General features: G+C 36.9%; 1 protein-coding gene across 21 annotated transcripts in view; it reads right to left on the bottom strand.

Moving 5' to 3' along the window:
* Ncam1 (neural cell adhesion molecule 1) overlaps positions 1–26,682 on the bottom strand; it is a 295,258-nt gene that overhangs the window by 240,949 nt on the left and 27,627 nt on the right. The gene's annotated exons all lie outside the window — the stretch shown is intronic.

The raw sequence follows: 26,682 nt of genomic DNA, 5'->3' as shown, positions 1-26,682 counted from the left end.
AAGCTGTGAGAGATTGGAAAATGCAACACTCTCTAACAATCACAGCTATAAATCCCCCTAATGTGAAAATGGTCCACTAATTTAGTAAGACTATTTCATGTAAGAGACTGTCAAAACCAATGCTATTCCCTCACCTATCCCATAGCAGAATCTGTGACATCTCAGAACTCCCTGAAGACCCTGAGGGCCAGTTTTTAAAAAAAAAAAATTATGTTTGTCTCATCATCTTATAAAGTATTTTGTCTGTTTTTGTTTGTTTCACTTTTGATTACATAAAAACCTTCTGGTTCATGTTTTTGTATTAATTGCCATTGAGCAAAAGTTCTGTTTACTAACATACACCTGCAATCAAATCCAATTCAAAATGCAGCATAAAAGTAACCAAAGTCACAGTGCAGGGCTGTAATTACCCATTTATTTGTTTAAAGTGCCATGATTTAAAAGTTGCATTTGTAATTGGGAGCACACTTGAAATGGGAAATGAGAAGTAGAGACTGTAAAACAATGTAAATGTGCAAGAAATGATTAAAATTAATTATAACCTGAAAGCACTGAGGAATGAGACAGACATGCCACTCATTGTCCCTGAGCGTCCCCACAATGAGTTGATAATGGCAGAATTACTTTGACCACAATTAATGAATCCATAGTGATAAGCAATAGTCAATGGAAAGAGCAGAGGCTGTTTCTTTAAAATATGAGTTTGATTATGTACAGATGCAAATGAGGCTCACATAGATGACTCTTATGTAAAAACATGTGCAAGAAGTGCATAGAGCTATTCTTCTTAGAATGACATTTTATAAAACCAATCATGCATAAGCCAGAAGGACTGCTGCCAGAATCTTTTGAAACCAAAAAGGGACATATTGGCCAGGAGCGATGCAATACAAAGCTCCATGAAACAAACACAAAAATTGGTCAAAGCTGCCTTCAAGACTGGTTACAGAATCCCTTTATCAGGAAAGCTTACATATTGAGAGAAAATTTGTTGAACCCCTAAACTCGAGATGTGGTCAAAACAGTTTCAGGCAAAAGAAGTAGAATAATCAAACTGAAAGGCAACACTGTTGAATGACCATTTCCATGTGTTTGAAAGTTACATTTAACTTCTGTTTTCAAGACAGTTAAGTAAAAACCTTGAAAGGCTTAAAAAATAGAAGACCACGTTACGGGAAAAGGTATAAACAGATGCCCTGTCTTCCTCATCCCCAGTTAGGCAACTCCTTCCTGTCACCCCTTACAGAACACAAGAGGTTAGTCTAGGGGAGACTGAATTCTAGACACCAGGTAAGTTATAACTACTTTTAATACATGTGTATTGTAAATTGAATACTTCTGTAGCAAACCTGTAAAACACAGGTAAGTTATTTCTATGCTGACTTAGCAAAAGGCACTGGTAAAACTTTTTGAACACAAAATTTAATTCCTATTTTTCTTCATGGGAGAAAATCCTCTATACTGATAAAAAAATAAGCTGAATGAATCCACCCTTTGTCTTAATGGTACAGTGGCTCACAAAACCAACTATTGGGTGGAGGAAGGGTGTTCTGGGGATTGAATCCAGGGCTTTCAAACTGAGCTGCATCCCCAGCTTGCTTGCTTGCTTTCTGTCCCTTCCTTCCTTCCTTCCTTCCTCCCTTTCCCTTTCTTTCTTTTTCTTTCTCTTTCTTTCTCTTTCTTTCTTTCTTTCTCTTTTCTTTCTCTCTCCTCACTCCCTCTCTTCTCTTCTCCTCTCCTTTCTTTATTTTATTTTATTTTTTAGGATAATCAGTTCATTTTCTTTAAATATATACCCAATAGGAAAGCTATGCAATATTCCTGGTTTCTTTGTGTGTGAGGGAGTTATTCATTAAGTTTATTGGTACATTTTAGGTATACGATATGATGACATTCATCATTGGGAATTTGCACCTTTACATGATATATCTTGGTTCTTATTTCTTTCCCCATCCCCTGCTCTTCCTTCAACCCCTCCACCCTTCCCTATTTACTTTTTTAATTTTATTTTTGAGACAGGGTCTTGCTAAGTCATTAAACTGCCCAGGCTGGCCTCAAGCTGCAGATTCTCCTTCCTTAGACTCACACAGTGCTGGAATTACAGGCATGTACTTCCATGAGCAGCTGGCATTGGGTATTTAATAGACTTTACATTCAAGGAACAAATGAAAAGTAGAAAGAATAACAAAGCTGGGCTGGGGATGTAGCTCAGTGGCACTGCACCTGCCTGTCAAGTTCAAGGTCCTGAGTTCAATTCCTGGTACTGAAAAAAAAAAAAACAAACACCAAAGCTGGCTGTTTTACCATACAAGTCAGCTGCAATGAAAATAAAATTTGAGAGATGGATGAGAATTACTGACGATAAGACTAGGACTATGAATTATTTGAGACTATTAGTTCATTCACATATAAGGGAAATTAAAACGCTGCAGATAAAATTTTAAATATAGTCATCAGAACTCTTCTGACACTGATAGTTCTTTGAACATGTTTCTTTAAGACAGGAGCAGAAACAGATCAGTCAGTGGACCAGAGACCCTCTAATGACTTACTCCTTTAATAAGAAGATAGAGTTCCTCAGTAGGAACCTAAAGACACTTCATCTCCCCACTTCCTGGAGCAAGATTTTAATCATCTCCTCTAAGTGAATATGAAGCCTCTATTAATGTGTTTTGAAATATCAAAATCTGAGACCAAAGGAAGTGCCTGGAGCATGAAACAGATTTGTGGTATTGGCTCCTTCAATTCAACCCAATTTTCCAAATTTGATAGGATTCAATTAAATAGCATCTCTCTGTTCCACTAAGATCATCAGAAAGTATTTTCCATTTTGTTCTGTTTCTTCTCAATGGCAGTAACTTTAAATATTAACTCATTAAAAGGAACTTATAAAATAAAATTCAAAATTTGCATAAAACTTGAAGATAAGGCACAAGACTTCCAAGAAATTCCACTTGATGTTCCCCTCTCTGGAGCTTCAGGTGTCTGCATTTATACCTCTGTCACGGACGACTCAGCTGCAAGTTGCATGAAAACTGCAATTCCCTCATTACTACTTTCCCCTTTCCATTATCCCAATCTGAGGGGTACTCAGAGGAACAAAAACCAAAATGACTTCATGGACATTCCTTCAAATCCTCCTTATTCTAAAAAGGAGCATTTATTTAACAGTCTTTCTCTGAGGAACAGATTCTTTCTTCAAAATGTTATTCATTTTTTTCCTGTATTAACAAAAATGCACTGCAAATTTAATATATGCCCTAATTTGTGACATATTATTTTTAGATTTTATTTTTGTACCATCTGAAGGTTCTCTAGAAGAGAGCAGATATTGCTTCCTTCCTTCCTTCATTTATTTATTTTTCAATTATTTATGGAATACCTTTCGTGATGGACAAGGTTTCTTCCAGCCCAGTATATCTTAGGAAAACATGGGGTTTAGGGGAGTTGACTCCTCTGCCTTCCAATTCCAGGTAAAAGGACAACATCTCTCTATCTTAGTAATTATTTCAAGAGTGGGCATTTGACCCAAATCAAGCTAATCACAGTCACCTGCTAGGGGTTTTGTTGCAACAGCCTGAAGGACAGAATCTCTTATTTCTGCGCTCAGTAGTCTAGAATTGTTGGTTGTTCTAATTGCCTCCCCATGGAGAGAATCTTCCTGGGAAAGCAGCCAACACAGGGAAGCATAGTAGAAAGATGGAAAGAAAGGCAGTTGTGATGACATCATCTGTCCCCTGTGTCCCACCATATCTGGAGTGCTATACCTCACCATTGCCATTTCTGTCTGCATGAGACAATGAAGTTTCCTTTCTGTTTACACCGGTTTGAGTTACATTTCTGTCCCTTGAAGCCCAAGCGGTGCTACACTTCACCCAGAACCAGGTACCAGACCAGCCTATGGGGCTAAAAGGGGGAATAAGACAATGAGCATCCATGCAGCTTCCAAAACAAGAGGAAAAACAGAGTCAAGGGTGTCAGTTAAGAAATCCAGCCTCACAACCAAAACTCAAGTTCAGAAACATGCTGGGTTATTTACTGGATGTGTTACTTTTGATTGTTTTCAACTATACAATGGTCATACTCTATCTACCTCACAGTCTTGTCTTAAGAATTACATGAGCTTCTAGATGCAAATCACTTAGCTGAACTTCCAATATACCATGGCTATCATTAGTGAAGAAAATATGGTTGAATTCTACATCCAATATTCCATGTCATTTGGCTACAGAATTCCGTTCTCTTCCGTCCACTTTTCTGAACTAGGCCAAGCATTCCAAGAATGGTGTCTTTGCTCCAGAGAATGCTGCTTTTTATCAGCCAAGAGTTAACGTGCTTCTTCTCCACAATGGTTGTGTGAAGTATGCAGTATTATAATGAGGTTACCTCTCTAGATCTAGAACAGCTGGGACACTCTTTCCTCTTATCACTGTGCTACACCAGGAAAGCATAGGTACACATAGAAAATGGCTATTCCTGAAACTAACCTGAGGGCTCACAGTCTCTCATTTCTAGGTGAACTCTTCAGAGAATTTCTATTTCAGGATTTAAGGTAGCCTCATTTCTAACTTCAGGGTGAAGACCTGGGAAAACTATTTCTTTCCTATAATTAATTACCAGTTAAATAGGCTTTTACAATCTGCAACCTGCCCTAATTTTTCTAATGTTATAAAAATAAATATAAAAAATAAAGATTCGTTACTTATGTACATTAGCTCTATTATGTATTTTATATGCGGCCCAAGACAATTCCTCTTCACTCCATGCAGCCCAGGCAAGCCAAAATGTTGGATATGCATATGTAGTAGATCCTACAGAGGAAGGCACAAGTATACACATACACATGCACATACATGTGTATACATATGTGCATACATATATGTGTATGTATGCATGTATACGGGGTTTTGTAGGGTTTCCCCTAAACACCAAAGAGCTTAACACAAAAGCAGCTTTTTAAAGGTAACTCCTAGAGCTCAACCTTCTTGCACCAACATGGACCTGGCAGCCTTGCTGGAACACACAAACATCCATCAAGGTAATGGCTACTCTCATCCTGGCAGGTGCCTTCTATGCTGTGGGTGGCCTTTATTTTCATCATGTAATCCCACCTTACACCTCCTTTACTTGAATTCACCCATTTTCATCAGTTCATCCTGCAGCTTGCACCTAGTTGTCTGCACTGTCTGTCCACACTTGCTCTTGTTTTGGTTTGGGATGGCATCATAATAACACTAAAAACACTTTCAACAATCACTACCACCATTCACTGTAATTTTTATGTGTCAGGGCCTTGAAAAGGAAACAGCATTATTCCAATTTTACTACTTAGCTCTACATGCTTTCTGTTCATAGCACTTTTCATAACTACAGATGTATCATTTGTGTGATTATCTTGTTTCATGTCTGGCTTTCCTACTAAAACATCAACTCCATGAGATCAAGGGTTGTTTCTTTTTTACTCACCACATTATCCCCATCGCCTAGCAAAGTGTCAGGTGCACCTGCACATAACAGACACTCAAAGAGTATTTGCAAATTGAATAAGTCATTATTCAGGGAGTGATACTAAGTTTGAAAAATAAATATATATAGCCACAACTAAATTAATTAGTGACACAATGTTAAGACAGGTCTACCTCCAATGTCTAACGTCTTTCCTTTGTCTTACTTATCCAAGACTTTAGTCTTTTGACTTTATTTTATGAAAGAAAGTGTACAAAGATTATCAACTGCCATAATGACTAAACATGTTTTAATTTAAATAAACTGTCATTATGTGTAAGCTGATATTTTGGTTTAAATAAACTTTATTTCTTTCAGTGAGCAATAACAACAAAAATTTGTCCAGGCAACATATTTGTCACACTACAATTCTGGTCTGCCTAAACACCTTTCTCCTACAGCCCTAAGGATGACACAGCTGTTGTGACAAGCACACTCTCTCAAGGGAGACATTGTCCAAATGTGATTACCTGGAAATGACATCATGATTTATAACACAATTTTCTAAATTCTAAAGCTGTAATTTGTAACGAATCAGACAACATCCATGGGGGACCTCCTTTCCTCTTAATCGGGATTATCCACGTTATCCTCGTTCTTTTAATTTTTGTTTAGACAAAGAAACTTTTTGTAAAATCTAAAATGTAGACAGACTCAAATGCTTCCTAATTTGGAAACAAGTAGCCAGGGAGTTACAAAACAAAAAGGGAAATAAAATAAAAAATTAAATATATTTGCAGGATTCTCTAGAAATGAGTAGGGTACAAATATTGTTAATATTTTGAAAATCATCCATTTTTAAACCTTACTAATACATATTTTTGGCATTTTCCCCATCTCAAACAATGAAACAAAGGAATAAAAGTTACTAACATGAGCCAGTGGCATAGCTACAAAATAAATCTTAAGTTTTATTTCTAATAATACATTTCTCAGAGTTAAATTCTTGATAGATCCTTTTTTATATAATCACTAGGACCACAAAATTAATATTCTGTAAAATATCCAAAAGAAGCCTATAAAATTAATCACATTATGTTTTAAATCCCCTCTCCCATTTTGAATATCCTTTCCATATCAATCTGATGGTTTACCATAAATATCTTTTCAAGGAGGTAAGTGTATAGACCTCATTGGAAATTCAATCAGGATCTGAAATATAGAAGGTTTATTTTTGGTTTTGGTTCAGTCCACCATGAACAAATGTATGCTGTTCATCTGTCATTGCAATATAGAGAAGCTTATTCAGCTTAGTTTTTTAAATAAACATGTTATTTTATTTATTTGGCAGAATCCTAATGTTCAAAAGGCACTGAACTTGCAAAGAGATCATTTCCAAGACAGTGAAGTCCTGGATGGGCAAGTAAAGAAAAGACTAGGGTTCCTACAATTCATTTCTGTGTGTCTGAAAGGCATTCAGAATCAACTTCAGGAATAGAGTAGGTATTCGTTTTGAGCTTTTGACTAAAAAGTGGTAACTTCAGCTGAGAGAAAAAAATAAAACAGCGTTAGTGTAGAGCAGTGTTTGGAATGTAGTAAGCGCCCATATTTTACATGGCAGTGAGTACAAGGAGAGCAGATAGGGCCAGAGCTGGGGCTGTAGGAAGGAGGTAGCGAAAATATTCATGGGAAATTAGAGATCCAGTACTATGCTAGGATTTTTTTCATTAGTAGGATACACCACAATTTATTAGTAGAACATAAAGGTTAAATATTTCTACTATTAAATTCATAATGAAAGAATATAAAAGTCTGATGAACTGAGTAGGAGCTCCCATTTTTCTGTCATCCATCCTGAGTCTACTTCCCTGAAGTTCTCTTAGACACCATCTCATGTAGGTCTCTGGTCTACAGGCTTTTGTCTTGGCAAAGCAGCAAAGGTCTAATAGAAATACATGGCAATGTCCTCCTCTTCCTGATGAAAACACCCCAGGGCACATGAAAGGAGTTTGGATGTGCAGTCAAATGCTGTAGGATCTAGCTATGCCATGCATAGGTGGTTGCAGTGACAGAAGCATTTTTCCTCTCTGGACCTCTTGCTGAGTTGAGCCCTCCTAACCTGACATTGAATGACTCTGGCACTTGATGCTTAATTCTAACCCAGTTCAGCCCTCTGCTGAGCACAGGAGCCACCATTCCCTGCCTTGTGACCTGCAGGCTAAGGTTAAGCAGACCAGTCCACTGCTTAGCAAGACACGGAAAGGATGGATCTAGAAAGAAGCAAAGAGTCTTCATAGGAAAAAAACTCGTTTTTAGGCCTTCCTAAGAACAGATGAGAATATTCACAAAGCTGTACTTTTTGAAATGGAATCATCAATTAACTATCGCCAAATTATACTGCCTTAGATTTGAAAATAATCTTTGATGGGGATAACATCTTTATTACTTAATTTAATTATAGTTCTTAGGAGAGACATTCTAGGAACGAGCAGCCCTAAATAATTCCTTTATGTCTTAACTCCCTTTTGACTCATTCATTTACTTGCCATTTATCCTACAGCCAGGAGGAGGGGGGCTACATATGGCTACACATTACTATCTAATACAACAAATCATACTTTATACACACAAAATCAACTTTTTCCTAGGTCTACCTTCTGATAACTTCATCATTTGAATCTTTAGAAGAGGAAATTGAAATTAATGGGCAACATCCCAAAAATAATTTTACCAAAGAACGCAAAAGCATTAGTCATATGACATTTTACATGGTCTCACTAACCTTTCTTTTGAAAATTCACCCTCTAAAAACAAAGGCCATGACAACACATATAAATCTATCTCCTGGTGAACTAATATGCTATGTAATTAATTAATGTTCCTTCATTTTAATTGCCATTAGTTTTTATGCTTGAAGTTAGTGGAAATAAAGTAGTCTTTTAATTCTAAGTAGTTATTTTCTCAAAATAATCATTTCTGTGACCCTGTCAGTGCTTTCCTACGCCCATTCCCTGAAAGGGTAATTTTCCTTTTCTTCAAATTGATTTCTGCATAAATAGGAGCCAGCTCAAGAGAGTGTTTGAACAGTGGCTACTTCATTCTTGCACGTCCCAGTAACCGCTCACTTGACATCCTACCCAAGCTTTTCCAACCCACTGAGCACCATCTTGGACCTTGTTCTTGGCAAGACCGTGCTCTTGTTCTTGGCTGAAATCCTACTCTCAGCTAGCTGTTAGGATTGGACGTTAAGTTGAAAAAGAAATCTTCACCACAGTGTTTGCTGCTGAGAACTTGATCTGTGTTACCCTTACCAGAGATGGCTGCTCTTCAGTAGGAAGAATCTACTCCCTAGAAAGCACTGTACAATGATTAGGCTGGGGAGGCTGGCCTGATAATTCCACTTTGAGGATATATGCTAGAAAATAAACAAAAAGCAAATCTTTAAATAAAGATGTTCATCTCAATATTGTTTATAAGAATAAATAAATAGAATCGTGTCAACTCATAATAATGAAAGGCTCAGTAAACTACGGCATATTGGTATTATATTTTATCCTCTTGAAAAAAGTACATATGAAATTGATCAAGCTCTACAAGATGCTCTAGAGATCTTCTGTACAACTTCATGCCTATAGTTAATAATACTCTAATGTACACTGAAAACATTAAGGTAGATCTCATGTTAAATGTTCTCACTACAAAAAAGACAGTGCATATGCAAGTACACATTTAAAATAATGCTAAATGAGAAAAGTAGAACATCCTTTTGTGTACACTGTTTACACCTATCCAAAGTGTACAAAAATAGTCAAAAATTGGAAGCAAATTTAAAGTTATAAACACAGACTTAAATCAATCATTTTCTACCACATCAATTCAGTATATAATGACAAAAAAGCAAAATAGTAGACAATGGGGAAGAAGACAGATGTTTACTTGCAGTAGACAAAGGGGAAGAAGATAGGTTTGACTTGCACAAAGAGCAGGGTTCTTATGTTTAATGATAACTCAGTGCCTTTGCTCTTCCAGTGATCAGGCTCCACCATGCTTCCACTCAGACAGGCAGGGTTGATTGATTACATCAATAGAGCAAGCCAAATAGACCCAGATATGGGTCAGTAGATTTCTACCAGTGGAGCCATATTGCATTTATATTTGAGATATGGCTTCAGTCCTCTCTATTTCCCTTGATATTTTCCTCTATATTTCTAGTCTACACTAGCCAAATAAATCTGAAAGTAATCATACACTATGCAGAGCTGTTTTATCTCCACTATTGCTATTTAAGGTTCACAATTCCATTATTACAAAATTATTCCTTCTCAATTTAAATTACAAAAATAGATGACAGTAGCATGCTAATTAGTGCCCTAATCCCAGCTCAAAATAGTAAAGCTTAAAAAATAATTCTAGCAGTTTTCACATTGTAACATTCAAAAAACTCAAACACATATAGCACTTTATAGTATATAAAATGCTCTTGTAAATATTAGTTTATGTCACTATAATATTCTTATATTAGTTAAAATTCAGCTTAGCTTATATTAGAGTATCAACTTCTAGCAGCTTCCTAATTGCTAGGACAAACTAGGCAATTCAAAGAAGTATACTGACAAAAACTACTTATTTCTCAGTTGGAATATGGAAAATGAAATCACTAAAGCTGGCAGTTCTGTTAATCCAAAGTAAAGTGGATGAGCATCAAATCCACCATAAAATCTCATTATTTTTCAAATGTCCTTTTAATGCTTATACATTCCATGAGTAGAGATGAGGAAGCACAATTTAATATTCATCTATTAATAAAAGTCTGACCAAAGTTGAATATAAAGAGGTTATCATTCCTAAACAGAACAATTCCATTTTCACTTCTGCTGTAATTCAACAGACATTTATTCAGTGTTTACAAAATGTGCCAAGCTCCAGGCTGCCGAAAAAGATGTGTGAGTGATCTCTGAAGCAAGACTGTCAGGTGGTCCTATCAAGCCTGGGATTCAACTGAACTTTTCAAACTTTGGGATGACTAAAGACAGGAGTTTCTTTCCTCCCACATCCAAGTTCCCATAACAGTTACATTTAAGGGATACAGATAACACAAAAGTACAAGAGCAGGGACTGCGAAGGGAACCATAGACATAAAATGATAAAACAGATTTCTAGAAAACAGTGCCTGAAGAAACAGGGTGAAGGAAGACCATACACCTTTGGGGGACCTACAGCCCAGAAAGGAGCTGACAGACTCCAGGGGCAGAAAGGCCAGGTATTGTGAAGATGATGCGTGGCTGACAACAATGAGGAGTAATGAAGTCACAGACCAGACTGCTATCTCCTCTTCCCCATCATCACACAGGGGAGGTTTAAATGATCAGGTATCTGGGCCTCAGGCTAAAAGAAGAACCCTTACCAAAACAAAGTATATAAATCCTCTCACTGAAAAGTCACCAAATAATCAGGAAAATGAATTCTGAAAGGCCCAACTCAGATTGTGTTAAAATGTTCAGAACACCAAGGATGAAGAGAGAGGAGATCCTATAAGCTTCCAGAAGAATGAAGCCATCTACACAAAATGAAAAATGAGACTGGCCTCAGACTTCACATCAGAAACACAGAGGGTAAAAGATAATGAGAAATGACTTTCAGCTATGAAAGGGAAGTTATTTTTGGTCCAGAAGTCAATTCTACTCAAATCTATAATCTGTAGGACAGAATAAAGACATTATCACACACATATTGGGAGAATAAAATGACTATCATAAGTGTGTGGACAAATCATGCATAGTTTATCCTTCATTCCCCCCCCCTTTTTTTTTGGTACCAGGAATTGAACTCCGGTCCTTGCACTTGTGCAGCAGGTGGCAAATCCACTGAGCTAAATCCCCAGTCTTTCATCCCCCTTCTTAGGAAATTACTAGAATATTTGTTCAAACAAAGTTATATGGCAAACCAGGAAGAAAAAAGACATTCAATTCCAAAAACTGGATTCAGCCAAGAAGAACAACGAAAGGTCATGCCCCGTAACAGTTGTGCAACTGAGCTGGGTCAATCAACCCAGCAGAAAGCAACAGTCAGACAGAGGACTCAGGGACTTCTCATCACAAAAGAGATTCCAAGGATTTGATACTGTCCTGAAGCATCACGAGACCTGAAGACACTGGATAAACTCAAGAATGTGATATACTCAAATAATGCAAGAAAGAAATGAGACTAATAGAACCTTTAATCAATCTGTATAAAAAAGGAAATATCTTAATATCCCCCTTGGCTCCTCAGTAAGTAATATTTACTTGGTCATGATTTAAATACTAATGATTTTCAACTTTAAAATTTTAAGCTCTAACAAAATCACTGATGGCTAAATTGTGGGTAAAGAACTAGACATAGGTGTTATTAAAAACTATAAAGAAATGTTATAAATTGGAAGAAGATAAAAGGGAGGGCTGCAGACAGTATAAGAGTGCTGAAAACCCCATTTTACAAAATGAGGAATCAAGGGCTGCCATTTATAATTGATGACACAAAAAGCAAACTATCAGCTGCTTAAGGTTAAGAATTTAAGGGCCAGGGGTTTGGCTCAGGGGTTCTGACGCATGCCTTGGAAACACAAGATCCCAAGTTCAATCCCCGGGACCAAAAAAAAAAAAAGAAAAGAATTTAAACAACAGAAGAATTATAAAAACCAACAGAATAGTTTTGAGTGACGGAAGTTTAGTAAAGTAGAGTGATACAGGGCTAGCTACTTCTTTTATCCAAATAGGAAGTCAATAAATAATGACTAAAGTTAATATATCAAGTAACAGCAGTATACATTTTCATAAAAAGGAGTAGAAAATATTTTTGTATTTGTTTATGTATCAATATGAAAAATTTTCTAGAAGATGCAAAGAAAATTTAAAAGTTTTTCTGTTTTGAGGAAATTTTTCACTGTAAATATTTTTATACTCTTCATTTTGACTACATAAACCAGTTACCTTTTCAAATAATTAAAAGTATTAAAAATTAAAACATAAAAATACATTACCAATAAAGCAGCAACCATCCACAGAAACGATTAAAAGGTGTAAAATTGGTTCTTTTTAAAAATTTTAATATTTATTGAGTGTTTACAAAAAAGCATCAAAATTTTCAAAATCAACTGGGTTTTGGTGTACAAAGTCTAAAAAAGAACAACAGAAATAAATTCATATATGAAGTACAATGAAAATGCCAAGAGCACTCTACAAAAAATCCTGACTTCAATTATTATACCTAAGGCAGTCTTCACATATGACAATAGCATGTTCCATACACACTTATCACTTACACTGATAGCACAGGTGTTTTGCTCTCCTGGCCTTTTCGTAGAACATAATTGACATCTCACTGGTCTTGCTGCCTTTTCAGGAGGTTATTACATTATACAACATAAAGTATCAATAAAATAAAGTATTAAATTTAATATGTATTGTGCATTTAGAATAAACATCAACATTTTCACATCAGCTGTGTACTTGCTTACAAAACCTAAAAGATAACATCAGAAATAAATTCCTATATGAACTACAATGAAAATACCAATAGAATTCTACAACAAAAATAATGCTTTACTTCAACTGTCACACCCAAGGCAGTCTTCACACATTACAACTGCATGTTCCATGCACACATCTCACTTACACTAACAGCACATATGCTTGGCTCTCCTTTCCTATGTGGCAGGCCATTCTTGTCACCTCTCTTCTCTTCCTGTTTTGTCAGGAGCTTCTTGCTATATTGTATAACATGAACTTAGCAGGAAAATAAGATATCAATAAAATAAAATATCAAATATGTAATAAGTACATAGAATAGACACCAACATTTCACATCAGCTGTTTACTTGCTTACAAAACCTAAAAGATAACATCAGAAATAACAACCTATGTGAATTACAACGTAAATACAAACAAAAATGTACCCTTGAAACGGTCACACCCAAGGCAGTCTTCACACATGAAAAATGCATACTCTATACACAAGTATCACTTACACTGATACTATGTATGTTTTGTTTTCCTGTCCTTTCTTGTAGGACACAGTTGACATCTTTTTGGTTTTTCTGTTGTTGTAGTAGGGGGGTTTTTTGCCTGCCTGTTCACCTGTCAGCCCACCAGTATGCTCCATAATTTTTTTTGCATAGTTCTCTGGGCAGAAATGTTTTGGTTTTCCTCTGCTATAAATGATCTCTTATGAACTCCACCCCTAATCCTCTAAGAAAATTTCTCCATGGTATTTTGCACTTGTTGTTTTCTTTGTAATCTATTTATGCCACAGATGTTTAGGAACAAGTAAAACACAACAACTGGCCAATGCTTTGTGTTTCAAATGACATCATAGTTTGCTGCATAATTCAAGACCATCTACTCTGCCTTTGGTTTGGTTGTAGAAACTTTCCATCTCCAGCTTCCTTTTTGTCAAGGTTTCCCTATCAATATTTCCATCAGTGCAATGTTGACATCAGCACTATGTTTGTTTTTCTTTGCCATATACGAGGCAATATATGAGTCATATACAAGGTAAATCTTTCTGAAATCCAAAGATTGTATTATACAATTCTGTGTTTTGAAATTGCAAAATTTCATTTGGATTTTCTGCTTTGTTCCTGTGTACAGTTCCTACTCTGGTCAACTTGTTCTCTGTTAGCAAATGGGATACATTTAACAGGTCAGGCATGGTGGCACACACCTTTAATCCCAGCACTCGGGAGGCTGAGGCAGGGGGATCACTCTGAGTTTAAGGCCAGCCTAGGCTAGATGGTGAGTTGAAGGCCAGCCTGAACTGCATTGCAAGACCTCTTTCAAGAAACCAGAAGAAAAAAAGAAAGAAAGAAAAAAAGAGTAAGAAGAAAAGAAAAGAAAGTATTTAGCAAAACACTTCATAAAAATACAACCATCATTAATGGAACACAAAACAATACACTGGAAAAGATGAATAAAATAGGGAGTAAAAGCAAAAACAAAAAATGAAAATGAAAAATAATTATAAGGACTAAGGATAATTAATTTTTGCAAAAGGGTCTCACTACATGCATGAGGCTGGCCATGAACTTTTAATCCTCTTGCATTAACTTCCTGAGTGCTGGGATCAGAGATGCATACCAGTGGACTTGGATAATCAAGGATATTTTAAAAGAAATAAAATGTATAACAAATTTATGATATAATAAGTTTTATAGTTAAATAAATTATCAAAAATATATAAAATTTCAAATTTGGTAGATGAAGAAGGGGATGCAAGAGAATTCAACAAGTTGGTAAGTACCAATGTGGGAATCAGAAGACTTTTCTCCATAAATGTATCTTCCAGCGCGTTTACAAGTGATTCACAGAAACTTTTGAAACATAGATAAAGATGCAATATGTGTGCCCTCAATAATTACAGATAAAACTAAAGGTCTTAATTTTGTTTCTCTACAAATTTTTAATATATTAGAAGCTAAAATGGAAAAAGTAAATGATTTGTTATTAATAGAAAGGAAAGTTCAAGACTATTCCTGTGACATATGAATAGAATATATATTTTAAAAACAAATAATATATTTAAAGTACATTTAATTAGAAAATTGACCCTGTTTAATGTTTTGCATATATGTCCAATGTGGGCTTTGAAATGAAATAAATAGAAGTTTCCTCTTCTTCCTCATTTGGTCTGTTTCAATGTTGTTTTATTAAAGAAAGTACCTTCTTAAATATGTAAATTAAGGACTTTATTTACACCTAGAAATTATTTCACATACTGTCAAACATTTTTCCATCCAACTCAATAAAACTGTGTAAACATTAGTTCATTAAAAATCTGTAACACTTTCAAGTAGAAAAATAATATATATAAATAAAATTGGAGATAATCTGAATACTAGCTGAGTTACTCTACATAAATCACTCCATTCTGTATTTTCACATTAATTTGCCCTTGTCCTCCCCACGTGCACTGCCTTTCTACTGCAAGTAGAGTGAAAATTCAGAAAAGCCTAGACTGTGTGGTGCTCAGTGATGACACACACTAGGGAGTGTAGAGGTCAGACTGCAGAGCACCTTGAACTAAAGATCTGTGCTTTATCTCGGCAATGTCCTTCTCCATAGGCCATTCTCATGGGCTTCTCCAACATATCAACACGGAAGGGCTGTCCAGTGTGGACTCAGATGCGTTTCTCAGACCAAAGGGACTTGGATGGATTTCTGAGACTGCAGTCTCTTGGCACTTATGAAAAAGATAACAAAGGCTCATATTCACATATTTCCCAGAAGGACAACAAGTCATACAGGATACAGTGCTGGAGGGTGTGGGTTAAGCAGGTAGCACCTTCTGGAAGTTATTCTTAGCAAGAACACTCTCAACTACCCTCAGGAATACATGAGCATCCCCGTCATTGTTGTCTTTATTTTAAACTCTGTGGGAAGGCCTCACTTAAATTAATTTTTAGTGGAGGTCCCACCTAAATAGTTAAAAAGTGTAATCTAGGGCTGGGGATTTAGCTCAGTGGTTTTGCCGCCTGCTACGCAAGCACAAGGACCCAAATTCAATCCCTGGTACCGGAAAAAAAAAAGTGTAATCTGGCTTTAGGTACTGCTATGCATGTAACACAAGAGTTCACTGCATACTTGGGAAGGCTCCAACATTGAGCCACTTTGCCAGCAATGTTAAATCCTCCTCTAGATTCTCTTGGCCTTGATCAACCCCTATTGTGAGTTTAGCAATGTGGGGACATATTGGTAATTTAAGAATTAACTGTCATCAAAAGAAGCAGATGCTTAAGGAAATAATTTGTGGATTTGAGTACCCACATCACAGATATTTATAAATTTCAGATCCACCAGGTATGCAGCTGGGAGAAATGAAACCAAGGACCAACACATCACAGCTACACCTAGGTTGACCCCACTCTGAATCCCCACAAATCTGCTACCCCTACACACGTGGAAACATGGCTATCACCTGGGACTCCCTAAAGCCATGCTCTAGGCTGTGGGGTTTCCTTCAGGAGACACAGTGCTGGAATCCCAGAGCTGAACCAATCCCAGCCTGGGCAGGAGAAACAGAAGATGAAGGACTGTTGGACACCAAGAAGACCTAAGACTCTGGAGCACACAGTGAGACTCCAGTGCTACCAGAACTACTTCCAGCCGCTTCCATCCAGAACTCAGTCTATCCCATCCCATCCCATCTAAAGGCACCTATCATAGACTGTTATCATTGCATGGCTGGAGCATCTCCAAATGTCCTTCCCACACAGTCCTCAGCTGGTAGAAGTCATAGAGAAGAGTGGTTTAGCCAGCTGGGGCAGTTCTCAGTTACTCTCTCAACATCCATGCTGGTGCCAAGACACAGGAAGAGCTTTTCTGCCTCACCCCACCTTGGTGAAGATACCTCATCCCCAGCCTTTCCCTCCTTGTCTTTTTTCCATTTTTTCTTCTTGGATCCCATGAAGTGAGTAGCTTTCTTCCACCATGCTCTTCCAGAATAATGTTCCATTCTCACAGACTCAAAGGTAGTGAAACCAGCTGACCCTTAGATTTTTTTTTGTATATCCTTTTATTGGTACATTTTAGGTGTACAATATAATGACATTCATCATTGGAGATATGCACCTTTACATACTCTATTGGTTCTTATTTTTCCCCATTCCCTTGCCCTCCCTTCAACCCCTCCATCCCTCCCTATTTACAAAGGCTTTGTTTCCATTTTTTCATTTTCTCATATTAATTCCATTCCCTTCTTTCCTTTCCCCTACCCATCCCACTTCCCCCTCCCCTTTGCACCTTTTCTTCCTATTTCACTTTATCTATTATACCTTTTAGTCCTTATTTACACTTTCAGTTTCTCACTATTTGTTGTACTCATATTCAATTTGCTGGTCATCCTAGTTTCTTCCCTGCTACGTGGCTTTAGGCACTGTGTTGCAGATCTGGGCTTTGGTGCCAGAAAATAATCAAAATCGGTTCTTTCTACAGATGGAAGATCATAATCATGGAGTCTGTGCTTATGATTATAAATTCACTTGCACAATACTTTTTAATAATTTTTATCTATTTTGATTGAAATAGTAAATAAGTTTTTTTAAAACCTTGAAGAAAAAGGCTTAAGAAATGATTCCTTTAAGAGGAAGCAGTTGTTATATAAGAACACAATTAATGAATCTTTTTCTTCACAATCCCCTCTTGCAATTTCCTACACTGCTCTCTCCTCACCCTCCTCCTAGGACATTCACAATAACAACACATTTCGATAAAAGATGCTCTGACATTAAAAATAATATTGAAATATACTTAATGTCTTAAAGACTTAATAAAAGTTAAATAAAATTAGTATTTCTTTAAAACTTTTATAAACAAGGCAACAAACAAGTATAAATGATTATACTACTCATCATTAAAAATGGAAATTTAAATTACTGTATCAACTTTTATAGGCAATATTGTTAATCATAAAATATTTTATCATGCATAATTACTAATTGATGACAGTACAAAGAATGTCTAAAGTTATTGCCAAAATATTTTTACATATAAATAAAATATACAAAAACCCTCACAGTGCAAGTAAAATTAAGAGTTTCAACTTTCAGTGCAAAAAGTGACCATCTGTGTGAACCTGGCAAGGTCACCTCCTCTCTTTCTGCTTCACCTATAAAAATAGTTTGGATAAATTCAATAAACTCTAATACCTCCCCACTGGTGTCATTTTTGTTTGTCTGTTTTCGTTTTGTTTGCTTTTTACTTTTCATCCCATTTACTGGTTAGTAGCGAAGGATCAGTTAGTGGATGTGACTCATTCATAGCCAATAACATCCTGTCATGGTAAATCTGATCAATTCTAACATTTGAGTTGTTGGCTTCAAGTGAGGATGCTAAGGCTTGTTCAAGGTACTGCCACTAAGTTGTTTGATGCAATCAGTTACATCCGGGGCGGGGGGTTGGTTGCTCAGGGGTAGAGCACTGCCTAGCATGTTGAAGGTCTTGTTTGTTTCTCAACACCACAAGAAAAGAACAACAGAATCACAAGATATGTGGCCATTTGTGTCTGGCCTCTTAGATATGTCGTGGGGAGAGCAGACTGAGAAAATAACAAGGGACCAACTCAGTCCTAGAGCTTTGACAATGCCAGGTGGAGTGTTCCAGAAAATAAGAACAGTGCAATGTGAAAAGAGCTCCAATGAGATTAAGTCTGTGGTGCTAATGGGACACAGAAAGGAGTAATTAACTCTGCTCAAGGTTGTGAAAAGAAAATAGGGAAGATAGAAGAGAATGATGTAACACATTTCAGGCTTTAAGTGTGAATTTGGCTTTTATTCCTGTGGAATTTCATCATGTTAAATTTAACTCCTTAATTCAGTTTATTGAGATACTGCTGCCTGATAGGATTAACTCTTGATTCCAATCTGTGTCAACTACATGACATCTCTAATCAAAATACTAACTTAAAAGTTGAACAAGAAAACACAAGAGGGTATCAGTAAGCTGACCAAACAGGATATTCCCACCAGAATCTTCCCCACAACACAGTAACTTCACAGCCACTCACAGGCACCTTCTGGGAGCTTTGAGATCCAGGTAAGAGGTTGTGAAATCCCAGTACAGCCCAAGACTTAGAAAGGCCTTTTGAGAAGGCAGAACTGTGCCCGGATGATGGACTCACAAACCACAGCGCTAGATCCAGACCCACCACTGGCTCATATTCCCCAGCTGACTCAGCCACATCCTGGCTTGTTTTTGGTCCTATTATCAGAACTACCTCCCTGGAAGATTAAGGTATCAAACCCACTGATGTCTCCCATGATAAAAATACTGACCTTAGTGCTGGTTGTAAAATACAAAGGTCCCTAAGAGTTGGCTGCAGTTCTTGCTAGCAGTGTTCAGAGTTTTGTCCTTCCAATGGCACAAAACATCGAAGCAGAGTCACCTGGGTAGGCCTGCCTTACCTCAGTTCCAGCTATGGATCCCTCTAACTGTCCTAGCCTTTCTCAGCCATTGACCAGAACAGTCTTGCCTACCCAAAGACCTACTCAGTAACCCAGCCAGAGCCTTCCCAGGATGCAAAGAAAGCCATACTCTGCAAATGGGACAAGCCCACTAACTGTAGACCCTGAAGCCAACCTCCATCCCAGTACCAGCCCTCTAGACTAAAGATCATCAATCATGTAGTCTACCTGGGGGCCCAACTGAATCCATGCACACTGGAGTCCCTGGAAACAGGCCTAGAGCTGAGCAACCCATTGAAGATACAGCAGCAACTGCATGACTCGGCTCCAACCCTTCTCAACTGTGATTCAGAAATAATCCCATCAGCCTCGAAACCTAATGAAGTACTTAAAGAGCCTGTAAAAACTGCAAGAGGTGCTCAAATGCACAAACACCAACACAAGGCTGCATAGGTAACTCAGACTTAGACAAATATGACATCACCAAAGAAATAGGGTTGCAGCAAACAAAAAAGTGGAGACCTACAAATTGCCTGAAAGACAATTCAAAATTATCATCTTAAAGAAGCTCAATGAGATGCAAGAATATACTAATAGACAACTAAAGGAAATTGGGAAAACAAGGTATGAACAAAAGTAGTTTAATTAAAAATAGTCACAACTATAAAAAAAGAATAAAACAGTTAACCTACACTGAAGAAAATGACAGATCTGGCAAAAAAATCAATACAAAGCTTCAATAGTCCTCTTAATAATGCAGAAGAGAAAATTAGCAAACTTGAAGGTGAGTCATTTGAAATTAGCCAATTAGTGGAACAAAAAGAAAAAAAAGGATGAAAAACACTGAAGAAAGCATGAAGAATCAATGAAACATCATCATGAATATGAATATGAATATGTAAATTATGGGAGTTCCAGAAAAAAATGAAAGAGAGACAGAGAGGAGCAATAGACTAATTAAAGAAATACTGTCTGAAAATTCCCCAAATCTTGGAAAGATACAAGCATTAGCTTTCATTTAACTAAAAATATCCCAAGAAATATTAACCAAAAGAATATTCCAAGGTGCACAATAACCAAACTCTCAAAAGTCAAAGACAAAGAGAGAATCTTAAAAGTAGCAAAAGATAAGAGACTCATCATATATCAGGGAACCCCACAAAAGATTGTTAGACTTTTTAACATAAACATCAAACCCAAGAAAGGATTGGATGATAAATTTAAAGTCCTGAAAAAAAAAAAAGGTCAGCCAAAACCACAATACCCAGCAAAGCTGTGCTCTGGAAATAAAGGAGAGATAAAGACATCCCCAGACAAAAGATAAGGGACTTCATCATCACTAGACCCACCTTACAAAAACTGTTCAAAGAAGTTCGTCCAATTGAAACGAAAAGACGTGAACAAACAACTCAGAAACATTTAAAATTTAAAAACTCAACAGTAAAAGTAAGTATACAAATTCAGGATACTCTCACTGTAATGGTAGTGTATAAATAACTTATTTCTAAAATGAAGGTTGAAACACAAAATTACTGAAAATAATTATTACTATAATAATTTATTAAAGGACACTCAATATTAAGAGACTCAGAAATAAACCCAAAGATATACAATCAGCTAATTTTCAACAAAAGTATCAAGAAGACACAACAGGAGAAATAGGCTCTTCAAGAAATGGCTTTGGAAAACTACACATTCACATGCAGAAGAATGAATTGGATTCACACCTTACACCATTCACACAGATCAACTGAGAGTGGATTAAAGACCTAAATGTGAAACCTGAAACCCTAAAACTCCTAGAAGAAAATATAGGGGAAAAGTTCCTATTGGTATTCATGTATTTTTCTTATTTTTTTAAAAATTAAATTCTTTTATTGGTACATTGTAGGTATACAACACAATTACATTTCTCATTGGGAACTGTACCTTTACATAATGCATCTTGGTTCTTATTTTTTCCTCATTCCTAGCTCTCCCTTCACCCCCTCCACCCTTCCCTATTTACAAAGACTTTATTTCCATTTTTTCCATTTCTCAGCATTTTTCCTTTCCCTTCTTTCCTTTCCCCTGCCCCTCCCACTACCCCTACCCCTTTGAACCTTCTCTTCCTATTTTACATCATCGATTATTCATTCTAATCATTGGTACATTTTAGGTATACAATATAATGACATTCATCATTGGAAATTTGCACCTTTACATAGTCTCTCTTGGTTCTTATTTTTCACCCTTGCCCAGCCCTCCCTTCAACCCCTCCAGTCCTCCCTATTTACAAAGATTTTGTTCCTATTTTTCCATTTTCTCATATTAATCCCATTCTCTTCTATCCTTTCCCCTAGGACTCCCACTTCCTTCCCCTTTGCCCCTTTTCTTCCTATTTCACATTACCTATTATACATTTAGTCCTTATTTACACTGTCAGTTTCTCACACCAGAGAAACTATTCGGAATTTATACATGTGTGTTCTATTTATTTCACTTAAGAGTATCACCTCAATGTGCATCCACTTAGCTATACATGTCTCTAATTTCTCATTTTTTATGGCTGAGTAGTACTCCATTTTATAAAAAAACCACATTTTCTTTATCCAGTCTCCAGTTGATGGGCATTTGGGCTGTTTCCAAGTTTTAGCTATTACAAACTGTGCTGCTATGAACATGGGTGCACATATATCACTGTGGTATGATTCTTTTAATTCTTTGGGGGAAGATCCCCAGCAGTGGAATAGTGGGGTCAAATGGGACTTCCAGTCCTAGTTCTTTGAGGTATCTCCATATTGATTTCCACAGTGCTTGCACCAGTCTACACTCCCACCAGCAGTGGAGCAGGGTTCCTCTTTCCCCACAGCCCCACCAGCACTTGTTATTGGTTGATTTCATGATAGCAGCCATTCTTTCTGGAGTGAAGTGGAATCTCAGCGTTGTTTTCATTTGCATCTCTTGAATGACGAGTGATGTTGATCATTTTTTCATGTATTTATTTGCTATTTCTACTTCTTTGTCTGAGAAATGTCTGTTCATTTCAGATGCCCATTTTCAGATTGGGTCTTTAAATTTGGGAGGTCTGATCTTTTTAAGTTCTTTATAGATTCGAGATAGTAGACCTTTGTCTGAGGGACAGCAGGTGAAGATTTTTTTCCCACATTGTGGGTTGTCTCTTCACACTGCTGTTGGTTTCTCTTGCTGTGCAGAAGCCTTTTAATAAGAAGAGATCCCATTTGTTGATTGTTTGGGCTAGTTCATGGGCAACTGAGGTTTTGTTCATAAAATCTTTTCCTACACTGATGTCTTCAAGGGTTCTACCTAACCTCTGTTCCAACTGGTTCAGAGTTTCTATTTTAATATTTAGATCATTAATCCATTTTGATTTTAGTTTAATGCATGGTGAGAGATACAGGTCTAGTTTTAATCTTTGGCAAGTTGAAACCCAATTTTTCCAGCACCATTTATTAAAGAGGCTATCTTCCTCCAGTGAGGGTGTTTGGCTCCTTTATCGAAGATGACATGGTTGAGTGTGTCTGGCATTGTTTCTGCATCTTCTAATCTGTTCCACTGGTCCTCAGGTCTGTTTCTTTGCCAGTACCATGCTGTTTTTATCACAGTAGCTTTGTAGTAGAGTTGCAGGTTGGGGATTGTGATACCCCCTGCCATGTCTCTGTTACCTAGAATTGCTTTTGCTATTCTGGGTCTCTTCTTGCTCCAAATGAATTTTTGGAATTTTTTCTCGAGGTCTATGAAGTATGCTGCTGGGATCTCAATTGGAATTGCATTAAATCTATATAGCAGTTTTGGAAGGATGGCCATTTTCACTGTATTAATCCTTCCTACCCAGGAGCAGGGGATGTCTGTCCATTTTCTGATATCATCTTCAATCTCTCTTTTCAGAGTGCCATCGTTTTCAGAGAAGAGGTCTTTGATTTCTTTCATTAGGTTGATTCCTAAGTATTTCAGTTTTTTGGATGCTATTGTGAAAGGAATTATTTGCCCTATTTCTCTCTCAGTGAGTCTGTCATTGGTGTAGAGGAAAGCTATTGATTTTTGTGTGTTGACCTTGTAACCAGCTACTTGACTGAATTTGGTTATTAAGTCTAGAAGACTTTTGGTGGAGTTCTTGGGGTCCTCTATATACAGTATCATGTCATCTGCAAAGAATGACAATTTGACTTCTTCATTTCCTATCTTTATTCCTTTTCTTTCTCTTGCCTTATTGCCATGGCTAATATTTCCAGAACTATATTGAACAAGAGTGGTGATAGTGGACATCCTTGTCTTGTTCCTGATTTTAGTGTGAAGGATTTCAGTTTTTGACCATTTAGTATATTGGCTGTTGGTTTTTCATAGATGGCTTCTATCAGTTTGAGGTAGAGACCATCTATTCCAATTTTTTGTAGGGTTTTTATCATAAATGCATGTTGGATTTTGTCAAATGCTTTTTCTGCATCTATGGAGATAATCATATGGTTTTTGTCCTTGGCTCTATTGATATAGTGTATTATACTGATTGATTTGCGTATATTGAACCATCCCTGCATCCCTGGGGTGAATCCCACTTGATCAGGGTGTATGATCTTCTTGAGGATCTTCTGCATTCTGTTTGGTATTATCTTATTAAGGATTTTTGCATCTATGTTCATTAGTGAGATTGGCCTATAGTTCTCCTTTGAGGTTGGGTCTTTCCCTGCTTTGGAGATCAAGGTGATGCTTGCTTCCAGGAATGAATCTGGGAGTATAGCTTCCCTTTCAATTTCATTGAAGACTTTAAACTGTAGTGGTAGCAGTAAATGTAGCAGTAAATGTGTTGTAGTGGAAGCTCTAAATGTCTTGTAGAATTCAGCAGCGAAGACATCAGGGCCCAGGATTTTCTTAGTTGATAAGTTTTTAATTACGTTTTCAATTTCATTGGTTGATATTGGGTTGTTCAGAATTTTCAGATCTTCTTCGTTCAACTTTGGTAATTCGTATGTATCTAGGAATCTGTCCATTTCTTCTGTGTTGTCCACCTTATTGGCGTATAGGTTCTGGAAGTAGGTACTGATGATCTTCTGGATTTCTGCTGGGTCTGTTGTAATTTCACCCTTTTTATTCCTAATTGCATGGATTTGGGCCTTTTCTTTCCTTTTTCTGGCAAGGTTGGCTAAGGGTTTGTCAATATTGTTGATTCTTTCAAAGAACCAACTCTTGGCTTCATTGATTTTTTGTATTGTTCTCTTAGTCTCCATTGCACTGATTTCTCCTCTGATCTTTATAATTTCCTCCCTTGTATGAGCTCTGGGTTTGTCCTATTCTTCTTTTTCTAGAAGCTTGAGGTTCAGCATCAGGTTGTTTAATTGGGCTCATGCTGTTTTCCTAATATGCATATTCACTGCTATGAATTTCCCTCATAAGACTGCTTTCATTGTGTCCCATAGATTCTGATATGTTGTATTGTCATTGTCATTTAATTGAAGGAACTGTCTGATTTCTTCTTTAATTTCCTCTGTGACCCATTGGTTATTCAGAAGTGTGTTGTTCAATTTCCACATGTTTATGAAATGCTTTGAGTTTCTTTTGCTATGGATCTCCAATTGCATTGCACTATGGTCTGGTAATATACAGGGGATAACTTCAATTCCTTTGCACTTACTTAAACATGTTCTATGTGTGAGTATGTGGTCTATTTTGGAGAATGACCCATGTGCAGCTGAGAAGAATGTGTATTCTGATTTTGTGGGGTGGAAGACTCTGTAAACATCTGTTAAGTTCATTTGTTCAAGAGTTCGATTGAGTTCTAGTATTTCACTACTTATTTTTTGTCTAGTTGATCTATCTATTTGTGACAGTGGGGTGTTGAGGTCCCCCACTACAATTGTATTAGTGCATATATGACTTTTCATGTCCATTAGTATTTCTTTTATATAGTTGGGTGCACTAGTGTTTGGTGCATAGATAGTTATGATTGTCATCTCTTCCTCTTGGATTCTTCCCTTTACAAGGATGTAATGTCCTTCTTCATCTCTCTTAATCAGTGTGGGTTTGAAATCTACTTGATCTACAAAGAGGAAAGCTACTCCTGCTTTTTTTTGGGTTCCTGTCACATGGAGTATTGTTTTCCACCCTTTAACTTTCAGTCCACGAGCTTCCTTTTGAATTAAGTGTGTTTCTTGCATGCAGCATATTATTGGATTTTGCTTCTTGACCCATTCTGCCAGTCTATTTCTTTTGATTGGTGAATTGAGACCATTAACGTTGATGGTTATAACTGAAATGTATTGACTTGTCATTGCCATGACTTTTTCTTTTTGTTGGGTTCTCCCCCTTTCCATTTAATTTCTTGTCATGCCAGATGGGTTCATTCTGCTTTGCTTCCTGGGGTTGTGATCCTTATTGTCATTTCCTAGGCTATTGTGTAAAATTCTTTGGAGTGCTGGTTTGCTATTCACAAAGTTCCTAAGGTGCTCTTTGTCATGAAAATATCTTATTTCTCCATCCATTTTGAAAGATAGTTTTGCAGGGTACATCAATCTGGGTTGGAGGTTGTTTTCTTTTAGAGCTTGGAATATGTCATTCCAAGCTCTTCTTGCCTTGATGGTTTGTGCTGAGAAGTCTGCTCTGATTCTGATGGGCTTTCCCTTGTATGTGATTTGTTTCTTTTCTCTGACTGCTTGTAGAACTTTGTTCTTCTGTTGAGTTTCTGGAATCTTAACAATTATATGCCTATGTGTAGATTTTTTTTTTGATCAAGGCTATTTGGAGTCCTATATGCCTCACTTACCTGTATGTCAAGCTCTTTTCCCCTGCTTGGGAAGTTTTCTGCCATTATTTCTCTGAAGAGATCTTTTATGTCATCTGCACTCTCTCCTGTTTCTTCATTGACTCCAATCAGTCTTGTTATTCTTCTTTGCCTCATCTAGCAGCTGCTGGATTGATTTCTCATGTTCCTTTATAAGTTTTAAGCAGTTTTTCTTTTCCTGGTCTGAAATTCTGTCCTCACATTGGCTCATTCTGCTGTGTAGACTTTCAATGGAGTTTTTCATGTCCTGGAAATCTATTTGCATCTGTTTTATGGATTCCATTTGTTTCTTATGTTGGGATTCCATCATGTTCCTCAGCTCTTCTCTAGATTTATTAATCATGTTTTGCACTAGGGGCACAATTTCTCCTGTTATCTGAGAAATTATTTCTGATTTCATTTTTTCCAGATCCCCTTTTGTTGCCAGTTCAGTGGGTCCAGGTGGTTGAGTATCAGAGTGTTCCATCTCATTTCCTTTTGGGGATGCTCTAGTTGATCTGGAAGTCTGGTTTTGAGACTTATTTATGTGTTT

Source organism: Heterocephalus glaber, unplaced genomic scaffold (genome assembly GCF_053883595.1).
Source record: "Heterocephalus glaber isolate CG9 unplaced genomic scaffold, H.glaber_assembly_v1.0 deba00001429, whole genome shotgun sequence".
In the NCBI taxonomy this organism is placed as follows: Eukaryota; Metazoa; Chordata; class Mammalia; order Rodentia; family Bathyergidae; genus Heterocephalus; species Heterocephalus glaber.
This window is presented reverse-complemented; position numbering and strand designations above follow the sequence as displayed.